This window comes from Pteropus alecto, unplaced genomic scaffold, assembly GCF_000325575.1.
Source record: "Pteropus alecto unplaced genomic scaffold, ASM32557v1 scaffold161, whole genome shotgun sequence".
NCBI lineage: Eukaryota > Metazoa > Chordata > Mammalia > Chiroptera > Pteropodidae > Pteropus > Pteropus alecto.
Window position 1 is genome coordinate 2,492,471 of NW_006432943.1, and position 12,531 is coordinate 2,505,001.

General features: G+C 36.9%; 1 pseudogene; it reads left to right on the forward strand.

The window, feature by feature from the left end:
• Positions 1-958: 958 nt before the first annotated feature.
• On the forward strand, positions 959-1,692 carry LOC102887567 (annotated as a pseudogene).
• Positions 1,693-12,531: the final 10,839 nt, after the last annotated feature.

Genomic DNA, 12,531 nt, shown 5'->3' on the forward strand with positions numbered 1-12,531 from the left:
ATAATTTCTGTAATTTTAAATAGGTAATGCAAATGCAAAGTTCAGCCCATCCCTGTGCAAATAATTTAACAGTGCATTTCACTTAGTTATTATTTAATAAAATTTTACTGTAGTTGTACAGACTTGAAAGAAATAGACGCTCTAAACATTAGCGTCTATTGATTCTCCTTTTTTCAAAGAAAAGCCTCTCATATCTGAGTAACCAAGTGATGCAAGGAAATCTTGACATCTTTAATCTTGTCAAGGAGTGAATTGTTTTATTTTATTGGTGTTTTCAGTTTGTTGAGGTCTAGTTTATTTACACATGTTTTAAGTTTTAATATCAACTTAATAATAACAAATTATAAAACATGCTGGATACTTTCTAAAAGAGAGTATAGTTTACTGAACATATATTAATCTTTATCTGTAACTTGCAATCACTATTAACATTAATTATTCAGCTTTTTTATAATACAGTGATGCTCTCAGGAACCACTAATGAATTTAGGGCTATTTGCCCTGATAAATGGATGTTAAGATGTTTTGAGTTTGGCTGCCATTTGTAATTTCTTTACATTCATTATTGTTGGACTGCATCCTTCATTGCTATCATTGTGACTTAGTAGCATTCTTCTTCCTCCTATCATTTAGCTGCTTCTATCTTACAAGAGCTTAGATATTTATTAGAAAGGAGTCAAATCAAATGTACAGAGATATTTGAAGCAGAGCTCCAGAGCCTCAACGAAATAGTGCATCAGCTCTAATAGGATGGTTGTAAGGATGAAGGGAAATTTGTACCTAAGTGCTCAGCCACAGAAGGTACTCAGTAACTGGAAAGTCTTTCTTTCCTGCCTCCATCTCTGCTTCCTTGACTTTTTGTGCTTCAAATGGAGATCTGCCCTATCTTAAAGCACTAGTGGAGGGCAGCTCCAAGGACTCAAGAGGCAAGATATGACACTGGTGTCATATCCTGGCCATGGGATCCCAGCATCCTACCTCTGCTCACCCCTGTTCCTACAAGCAAAAGAAAGATGACAGGGAAGATTTGCTGGATTAACAGAAGCAGGGAGAAGCCATTGTCAAGTTCCCATATGTGGAATTAACCAGGCAGGACAGCATCACCTCCCTCATGTGCCAAGGGATAGGCTACATTCCCACAGAGCAAGTAAAAGAGCTGGTGGCTTTGATCCCACACAGTGATCAGAGATTGCACTCTCAGAGAACTAAGCAGTATATCCCTCTGTCTGTCTTGCTCTGTCTCCTGGCATCTGGTTTGGTGGTTTCCTTCCTGGTTCCACATTAAGTCCTTGTGGATGATGATGACATCGGAGTGGTGAAATTCACATTTAACAAATGGGACTCCCTTGTAATTCTCATTATCAAGGCCACCCTGAAAATCAAGAACTCCAACTTCTACTCTGTGGCAATGACCAGCCTGTCCAGCCAAGTTCAGTGGTTGGGTCGTATATGACAACTAACATCTCTCCCTTTCTACCTCGGAGCGAGCAACTGGTGAATTTTATAGCACAAGTTGGGATGGGAGGACCATTTTCCTATGTGTACTTCTGCACATTACCTGATATCCAGGTACACAACATAGTGATCTTCATGAGAACTTCAGTGAAGATTTCATACACTGGCCAAGTGACCCAGAGCTCTTTGGAGGCACATCACTATGTGGGTTGTAGAGCAAATTCCACAGCTGTTTAGAAACTGCTCTTGGTTCTTCCATGACAGCACCTGTCAGAAGAGACACAGCATCTGTTCTTAGGGCCTGAGTTCTATACCTGCTCCAGATGGTAGAAGTAAAGGAGAAACTGATTTTCTTAATCTCAGCAAACATCCTCTTGCTCTGTAACACCATTTATGTTTCTCTGAATCAGCAGAATCACTGCCCAATGCCCAACTTATACCCAGAAAATAGCAGGCACTCAAAGAAGGTTTGAAGAATTTAATTTGAATATTTTCAGCCGTTCTGGAACATTATAAATTGAATGCATACCATGATATGGGGTTATCAAACCATAGAGTGACATGGAGATAGAACTGTTAGTGCAGCTGCATAGCTATTATCAGGGTGTCACCTGCGCAGAAGAGCCAGCAGAGAGGGAGCAGTTGAATACATAAAAGAGAGAGCACAGACCATTCAATATGTGATTTTTTTTCATCTGCTCCTAAATGCCTAGGAACTTTATTTTAAAAAAGCAAAACTTTTTTTTTTTCCTGTAGAAAGTTACAATTGTTTTTTACCAAGAGTCTATGTAGTGCTTGATTTACTCTTCATTCATTGGCTGAAACATGGATTGGGTATTTGATAGAATGATAAACCCTGATTTTTTTTATTATATGTTTCAAGTATACAGTACATTGGTTAGACATTTATATAGTTTCTGAAAAGATCCCCTTGATTACTCTATCTTCCCTCTGGCTCTACACATAGCCAATACTGCTGACTGTATTCCCTATGCCGTTCTCCCCATCCCCGTGACCCTCTATCAACTACTAATTTGTACTTCTTTACCCCCTCAACCATTTCCCATCTTTAACCTCTTTCTCCCAGCCTCCCCACTCTGACCATCACAAGATTCTCCTCTATATTTGTGAGTCTCTTTTTGGTTTGTTCTTTTTGTTCCTTAGATTCTGCATACAAGTGAAATCATATGGTATTTATTTTTCCCTGACTTATTTCACTCAGCATAATAACCTCTAGGTCCATCCATGTCATCGCAAATGGTAGGATTTCATTATTTTATGGCTGAGTAACATTCCATTGTATATATGAACTATAACTTCTTTATCCAATCATCTGCAAGGTATTTTGTTTATCCTGGTCTCTGTCTCTTCCCTATGGAAGGATTTCTTCAAATATTTAATAATACTCAATTGTCCATTCAGATTTAAAAATGCATTAGAAGTGCGGGGAGTTTTTTGTACACGGGTGGGTGACTAGTCCGCTTTTCTTTCTGGCGAGTGGATGAGATCTAGTCATTACACCAAAAAAAAAAAAAGCCCTAGTGAAGTTACTGATCAAAGAGAGAAAGGCTCTTTCCATGAAGGTGGTAAGAATTAACTCCATTCAGTGGGCATCAGAGGGAGGAGAGAAGCAACTCTGTACAACCTTTTCCTCCAGGGAGGCTGCCCTGAGTCCCATTCTCAGCTTATCCCAGGAATAGGCCGGGGGAGGGGAGTGAGGGTCAGAAGCTCATTCCCACCTTAGTGTGCCTCCGTCTATAAAATCCTTAGATCCCTGTATTAGGGTGTGTGTATTGGTGGTGGGGGGGAGGGTTCCCCTTCAAGGTGCATGCAAATTTTTAGTATATATACATTATAGCCATTATTCATTATACTGTGAAAATGCAGTAAGTAGACTCTTGCTAAACATTTATTTACTCATTAATTCAATAAATACTAACTGCCAGGTACTGAGTGGTAAATGACAGATAGAAGAAAAAAAGTTCATGGCCTCAGAGATTTGCGTTCAAATGAGGGAAGTGCACAAGTTGACATTAAAGTATGACATGTGCTTAGAGGCAGAGAGAAGCGGTGTGTTATGGAAAACCCAAAGGAAGGCATCTAAACCAGACCACAATGGGCAGTGTGTGTGCATGTGCACGTGTTTGTGTGTGTGTTTGTGAGATTCCTGACCTGAATCTTGAAGAATGAATGAGTTATCCAGGCAAAAAAAAAAAAAGCTAGAAGATGACAGAAAATATTTAGTGTTAAATTCAAAATAGGCTTAGAATATTCTCAAATTGAACACATAATCTTTTGTTACACTTTGTATTCTGTTTGCTTGTTTATATCTTGCTATTGCCTTTGAGTTTTTTCTTTCCTTGTGCTTTATTTTTGCTTATTTTATTTCAGTAAAGTTCTGTTAGAAAATGCTAGCCTTTCTTAGTTGTGCTAAGGGAAATTTTTAAAAAGTAAAAAATAAAGGAGATTAATCCACCTTCAGTTCATAGACTGATAGCTTCTGATATAGTGATGCTGTAGGGGCAACCCAAGTAAGAGACTCTCATGAGGCAGGAAAAAACTCATGGCCAGCCCTACCTTAGGGTCCATTTCTATATTTGTAAAATGAGAGCAATGTATCTAGCATGGAAATAGGATAGGCTCTGTAAAAAGGTTATTCTGGTTTTTATCCTAGCAATGTGATTAGCTTTGTGCTCTTGGACACATTACTTATGATCTTTTTTCCTCATTTTCTAATACATATTTTATAGGATTTATAGTAAGGGTTAGATGAGTCAATATTTGTAAATATTTGTCTAGCATTCAAAAAATAAAAGCATTAAAATATTAAATATTATTATTGTCATTGATATGAGTTAAAAAATGTATGTCAAGAACATAACCCAGTGTCTAATACCTAGTACTGACTTAACATATTGTCTTCCTCCTCTTCCTCTCCACCATTTTCTCTTCCATTTTTTCATCATTCCTTTTCTTTTCAAATGAGTATTTTCAGCCAATATCTTATACTTTCTATCTTAAAAGAACCATAGTCATGGGTCAACCTCATTGCTTAATATTGAATTGTTCTCTGATTCTTTTTTGAATTTCTATCTTATCTTCCTAACTAACTAACTACAAGTTACTTGAGGCTAGGAACCATGCTTAATACATATAGTACAGTCCTGAGACTATATTGGATGCTTTGTAAACATTTGTTGAATGAATTATCAAATAGTTAATAATAATCAAATACTCTTGACTGGTTAAGATGGGAAAATAATCTATAACTGTGAAAGTTCTTTAATTTTTTATGTGCTGAATATTCATCCAAGAGTTAAGAAATGTTCAGGACTCGATGGAAGATTTCCAGGTTGACAGCTTTAGTTTTTATCTACACCTCATAGAAACGTTGGTTTCATCTTTAAAAGAAAATGTTTTTATCGCTCCTAATATTCCTATTTAAAAAATAGATGTTTGCCTTCTTTGTTGTAGTTTTTGATCATACACACAGAAAATAAGGTCTTCGGAAAGATTAAAATTTTATATATAATGCACATGTTTCAATAAGTTTTTGTTTTGTGGATTAGTAAACCCACAAATTTAGTTATCACTAAGTTTCAGTGATTAATAGTTTTTTTCTCTCATGTAACTGTTGCTACTTTAATGCCACACATCTACTTTCTTGTTATAAAGTGTGCAATTCTGTCAAGAAAGGTACCTGAAAGTACTACACACATACATCACATAATTCTTTGTTGAATTAAGTAAGCATCAACCACTCTTACTTCCATTTTCCATATGAAAAAAAGGTATAATTAACATGGAAACCTGCAGTTGGGTGCTGACTGTTTCCTTGTTCTTCATTCTTGTTCTGTACCAGATTTCTGAACTCATTCTTGTGCTTCGATGCTTTCCATTTTCATTACTTCCAGATAATCATTTTGATTCATCCTGGGTTTAGTAGTTGGTTTTCCTTTCTACCAGTTTGTTTTGTTAGTAGGTTGAGATTGGCTACTTTTAGACATTTCAGGCATTATCCCTCGGATCTTGCCCAGTGATCGCCCATACACACCTTGCTCCTCATTCATTAAATACCACAGAATCACCTACAAATGCACAAAAGTCAGCCTAGGTCCAGTCTTTGCTTCTTCTCATCCTAGTTCTCATCATCCTTCAGCTCTCAGTTTTAACTTCCTGATCTTGAGGATATATTTAGACTCTCTTCTGCTTTGGATTGGTTTCCTTCATGCTTTCCCTTTTGCTCTTGTCCTTGTGCACATCTAGGATTTTGATTGTTATGTAACTTTAGGTGAAAGATACAGTCTCCTAGCTCTGCCCAGAGAATCTTACCAGCATATTTTACCTCTGATTATCTCCCCCTACACCCAACAAATGAGGATTTAGACACATATGTCATTCTTCCTAGTTGAGTTTCTGTGTAGTTAAGTATATAACATCATTTCCTAACTAGTTGCAACCCTTTGATACATAACTAAAAAAATGTATTATAATTCCTTTTCTTTTCTAATCTTTTTTTACATACATGCAAAAATTATTTTCACATATACAAATAGTTTGGCTCAATTAAATAATGAATCAGGGAAATTGGTAAAAAGATATTCATACCTGTTCTATGACATTAAAGTAATAAAACAACTCATGACTTACTGATTTACAAAGCTCTCGATCAACTGTATCTAAAGACTAATCATGTAATGCGATAATCATAAGCATATATAAATGAGCTTATAACTTAATAATTCAACTTTTTCAAGGCTGTCTTACCAATAATAGTAGATCGATCTAAAAATTTGAGTTAACTTTAGTATTTGCGTCTTTTCATTGGCATTTAATTTTAATAATGGAGAGCTTAATATTTCTACAGAATTGCTTGCACCATGCAGAGTGATAAACAGTTCAAATATATGACTTTTCTAGTATAACATTTTTTTTAATTGACAAAAATGGTTGAAGACTTTTTTCCAATAATAGTAGAACACGTCTTTTTTTTCTTTTTGGTACATATTAAAGTAGCATTGTGTCTGTTATAGATAGATTATAGATAAACATAGAAATTTTTTCCTACTTGGGCTAATTCACACCATGTAATAATTTGAGAAGCTAGCATTTTGTAACGCACATTACTTGTCCAAGGAAAATATAAACCGTGTGCTAATGAAGATATTTGGAGAGGAAACTTGTATTTTTTTCTAAGAAAGTTTCATCCATTGAGATTTAAATGATAACACGTGACAATGGATGTTACAATTAAAAGTCATTATGGGCGTCATAGTCATAAATTAGCATTGAGCGACACTCTCAGGAAAATACTAACCAAGCAATATTTGGATGAGAGATTTGTCTATAGAGTTAAGGGTTGGGGAGAAGAGGTACAGTCTCCTATTCCAAAGACTAGAAGACCAATTTGAAAGAGCTGGTTCTGACCTAGGTGGCAGACATTTTTTATCAAAGGAAAGCAAGTGTATCTTCTGCAATATTAGAAGTACTGTCATTTTACTTTTTGGCTTAGAAACTTGTATACTATACTCATTTGAATTCATTTTGCCTATAGTATCTTTGAATTCACATGGAATTCTTGAGAAGAATTTAGAAATATGATTAATGGTGGACTAGTCTTACAGCTGTAAATTTAAGCAATATACAAAAGCCAACATAACTAATTGGAAAAGTAAAAATTTTCATCAAACAGTACCCTTGAGTGGCTATGGTTTTGGAGAAGTGTTAGGATAATCTTTAAATTCCATTTAACTGAATAGATAGGATAACATGCATAGTTTCACAGTTTTTCTCTGGATCTGGTGTCTTGCTTTCTTCAAGTCTGGAGGGAGTTGACTAAAAGAAGGAAACTTTGTTTAAATTTCATGCTGAGAACATGTCTGACCCTTTGAGGTTTTCTTGGTATCAATGCATTTTATTGATTTCCATTCTTATTGTGGTTGTCTTCATAGTATTATTATTTTATTATCTTATATTAATAAAAGTATTAATCATTGTTGAGAAAAAAAGTGTTCAAATATGTCACTCTTAGACTATACATAAAGATATCATTTTTGCCCTTGTCCACGAAACATCTAAACATTGTTTGTACATTTATAGCTCTTACTGATTCTGATTATCTGTTATAAGAGAGTCCAAACTGAATGACTCGTTTTATTATCTTGGCTCCTTTTTCTTAACCATTTTTGCCTCACAGATCACTTGGAGAAGCTGATAAAATCCTTAATTTCCTTTCCAGAAAAATACACATGTGCTCATGTATTTCAAAAAAAAAGTTTCCAGAGGTTAGTGGACCATTAAAACCCAATCATGGCTCATTAGAATCCAGTTTAAGAACTCTTGCTTGGTGGATTTGGGGCTCCACCTATATTTCCTCCGCACTTAGCATTCTCAAGCCCACAGCTACTTGCTATCAGTTCCTGTGAATTCTGCAATACAGTGCTCAGCTCCTGTGTAGGGCAGGTCGGGTGACAGGATGTTAATATCTGAGAACACCTCTTAAACAGTGATACATAAATGTTGATGGGTAAACATCCCAGTTTCCTCTCCATGAGGTAGGACAACTTGGAGGCATTTTCCACACCACCTTCTAGAGGTCCCAGCAGTAAAGGATCTCACGAGAGCACAATAGTAACCTGCTCACCAACATACCCATCTTGGCTTTCTTCCCTTCCCTGTCCTACTTCCTTATTCTCCAGTTGATGCTTCCTGGGATCAACTTCAAAATAATTTACTTGCAATCAAATCCCAATATCAGGGTATGCTTTTGGGGGAACCAAACTTATCCAATTATTACTGCCATTATAATAAATCACCCCAGAACTTAGTGGCATAAAACAAGAATTTATTATTTTCTTACGCTTATGGATTCTCTGAGTTAGAAATTCAAGCACGGCACAGTGGAGATCGCTGCCTTCACTCTGTGATATCTGGAGTCTCAAGTGGAAATACTCAAAGGCTGAGGATGACAGCTAGAGTCTGGAGTCACCTGAAGCCTCCTCACGCACATATCTGAAGCCCAGGGTGGAATGACTCACTTGTTGAGCTCAGCTGGCAGTGGCAACCTGAGAACTTACAGGTAGTCTCTCCAGTATGGAAGTGTCAGGGCGGTCATTCTTCTTACATGGTGGCTAGCTTTCCCCAAAGTGAATTTCCCAAAAGAACCAGGTAGAAGCTATCTAGTCCTTTTGGATCTAGACTTTGAATTTGTGCAGTACCACTTTTGCTACATTTTTTTGGTTATACACCAGTTACTACTAAGTTGGCCCAGATTTTATGGGAAGTGTATCAGAGAATTTGCATACACACTTTAAAATTTTCATACAAAATTAAACCAAATGTGAGTGTGTGTGTGTGTGTGTGTGTGTGTTTTAGAAAATGTTACTAAAATATAGGGTTTTTTTGCTGTGATTTTATTACATTTAAAATATTATTCTGGGAAAGATCCATAGCTTCACAAAATTGCCAGGAGTCCACAGCAGATAAAGGGCCAAGAATGCATTTACCTGATGTGTTCCAGACAGATGCTGCTCCACTAGCTGGGTCCGGGAGAGAAGCCCACAGGCACAGAGCTGTGACTGAGTTAGAATGAGCGGTCTTCAGTTGTCAGTAAGATTGATATTGTTATCATGGCCTCATCTACTCCCCTTCTCCATCCTTCGTGTGGATTTTTAGGTGGCAGTCCAAATATTTCATGCCATGAACAGTTTTGAAATGGCAAGCTGGACAGCAGTAGTTGAACGTCCCCTCTCGAAAGGTCATTGTTTGTTGCTTTGACTCGGAGGGGAGAGCCATGACAGGGGCTTTCTGGGTATCACCGCTGTCAGCGGAGGGACCAGTTGGTTTTGGAATATCATCATCTACTTCTGAAGTCGGTGCTCCCGCTACCTCCGGGGCCACTTCGGCCAAGTGCTGGTGCACAGGCTGCAGCTGCTGGGAGTGGAGGTGCTGGGGCTTGGCCTGCTTGCACTGTGACGTGGCGTGAGAATCGGGCCCCCGGGGAGTCCCTACAAGTGGCCTACTTCATACAACCACTTCCCGGAGTTTGGAAACTACCCCACACCTCCGCTCCTCCGCCTGAGCAAGCACAAAGTAAAAAGATTTTGTTCCTAATCGAGAAAACTTTTCCTGCTAAAGTTTCAGTGAATATATTTGAAAAACTAGATTTATAATTTTTGTTTTTCTATTATTCTACCAGGTTAATGATTTTTATTAACATCGGTGAAGCTATAAATCAGCTGAGGACTGATATGTCATTAATTTTTGTTAATTTAATAATTTAGAATGCACTGAGAGCATTATTTAAATAAATATTTCAGTAAATTATTTTTTAATGGAAATATTAGAGTGAATTTACTTATATAACATTTTCATGAAGTTGCTCATACATGTAATTGCATTTTTGGACATCGGTTGTAATTTGATACTTTAATAAATATAAATCTGGTCTTGAATTCTAAGTTAGGCAGGGAAAGCATGAGAAGGAAATACAGGACATTATTTTATGATGAGTAAGAGATAACATACAGAGGTCTATGGATATTCAATAATACTAAGTTCATGTGAACAGAAGCTTAGAGAATTGCTTCCTCTTTTGATAGGAGAATAAAACGATAAATCATAATATATAGAGTATCTAAGGTGAAATAGGACCTGACATTCTTTTAGTTCAAACTCTTAACCTTTTTTAGATGTCTTGCAAGATTATATATATAGACTTTTAATATACATAGATTCAGAACTTTTGCTGTTTACTTGTCTACAACGATCAAAATAGCTAGATAAAGTAAAACTAGAAAGACTAAAATGATCTGTGGTTGTGGGGGGTTGAGGAGGAGAAATGCGGATGAATAAGTAAAGCACAGGGGATTTTTTAGGGCAGTGAAATTATTCTGAAAGATATTATGCTGGTGGATACAAGATATCATGCATCTGTCAAAATCTATAAACATGTACACCACAAAAAGTAAACCTTAATGTATGCTGCTATGAACTGAATTGTGTTCTCCCCCCATTCATATGTAGATATCCAGACTATCTACGTGGGGATAGAGCCTTTAGAAGATAATTATTTGGGGATAGAGCCTTTAGAAGATAATTAAAGTTAAATGAAGTCAGAAAGGTAGAGCCAGAATCCAATAGAATTGGTAGCCTTATAAGAAGAAGAGAGATATTTCTCTCTGTCTCTCTCTCCATACACCAAGGAGATGTCATGTGAGGACACAGCAAGATGGTGGCCATTTGTAAGACAAGAAGAGAGCTCTCACCAAAACCTGAACCCTGTAAAAACTTTGATCTTGGACTTTCCAGTCTCCAGAATTGAGAGAAAATAAATTTCTGTTGTTTAAGTCATGCAGTGGTATATTGTTACGACAGCCCAAGCAGACTAATACAGAATGTGGTACCAATAAGTGTACTGCTGCTATAACAAATACCTAAAAATATGGAGGCAGCTTATGGAGAAACTGGGTTATGGGTAGAGGCTGGAGGAGTTTTGAGGTGCAAGCTAGAAAAGGCCTAGATTACTGTGAAGGTTTTTGTTGGTAGAAATATAGAAGTTAAGCACTGAGAACTCAGAAAGAAGAGGAGAGCTCAAAAGAAAGCTTTTATTGCCTTAAGGAATATATATTAACATGAATAGAATGTTGGTAGGAATACAAATATTAAAGGCCATTCTGTTGGAATGAGAAATACACTATTGGAAATTGGAGAAAAAGTGGTGCTTACTATAAAATGGCAAAGAACTTGTTTGAATTGTTTTGATGTTTTTGTATTTTGTGTTAGGTAGAACTTGCAAATGATAAAATTGAATATTCAACCGAGTACATTTCTAAGCAAAGTGTTGAAGAAGTGGCTTGGTTTCTCCTTATCACTTATAAAGAAATTTGAGAGGAAGGAGATAAATTGAAGGAATTACTCATCAAAAAATAACCAGAATTAAGAGACCTGGAAAACTTTCAGCCTATCCCTACTGCAAAAAAATGAGAAAGAAAACACTGAGGGTGTGGCTGAACAACCATTGGATAAGGAGGTTAATATGGATGTGAACCACAGATCTAACCACAGAAGCCAGGAACAGAGATGAGATTATACCAACAGAGATGCTGCTAGTTTGGACCAAAGAGAACAAGACTAGACAATAGAGCTACTCGGCTGTACTATTCTTCAAGAAAAGGGAAGACTGACCTTAAAGGGGATTCCAGAGATCACCAGGGCTGCCTCCTTGGTTTCAAAGGGTGGGGCTGCCACTGTTTTGAGCCTTGGTGGGGAGCGGAAGTTTTTAAAAAGTTATTTAGAAGGTTAGGGAACTCAGGAAAGAATGCAGACTGTGACCAGAGCCTCTAACTGTAATACAAATGTGTATGAAACAAGCTCACTGAAGGGGATGGTGAAAAAAATGTTGGTTTAATTATCTTTGGAAATGCATGCAGTCTGTAAGACCAAAGACAAAAGGAACTATACATAGTACTGTACTCAAGTTGATAAAGTTGTTTTCCACAGGAGTACAGATTAACAATTTGGATACTACTATACATGTACATGGAAATGGAACAGTTAAGAAATTAGATGGCAGGTGGTGGAGCCAAGTTTCTCACTGTTGGAGTGAGAAGTTTACCAGTATGCAAGAGGAGAAAGCTAGAAGGATCCATGTGGTAATGGATTAGCATTGGAGATATCAGTTGGACTTACGCTTCGCTTAATATAGATATATTTATAGATATCTATATACACATGAGTTAGTATAAAAACATATATATTTTTTGCTTTGTCAAATGAATGGACTAAAATAAATGACGCTACAGGAGCAAGGTGCACATCCAGTACCCAAATCTTGGTTTGTAATACCAACTGCTGATATGAGGAGTCAGGGTTCCACAGAGAAATGACTGATTCTAGGACAGCAACCAGAAATGTGAAAGAGGATCCTGGAGCATCTTGTAGTGCTGAAAAGGAAGGAAGGATCAGAAAGCAAGGAAAAAAGAAAAAAGAAAGAAAAAAGGAAGGAAGGAAGGAAGGAAGGAAGGAAGGAAGGAAGGAAGGAAGGAAGGAAGGAAGGAAAGAAGGAAAGAAGGAAGG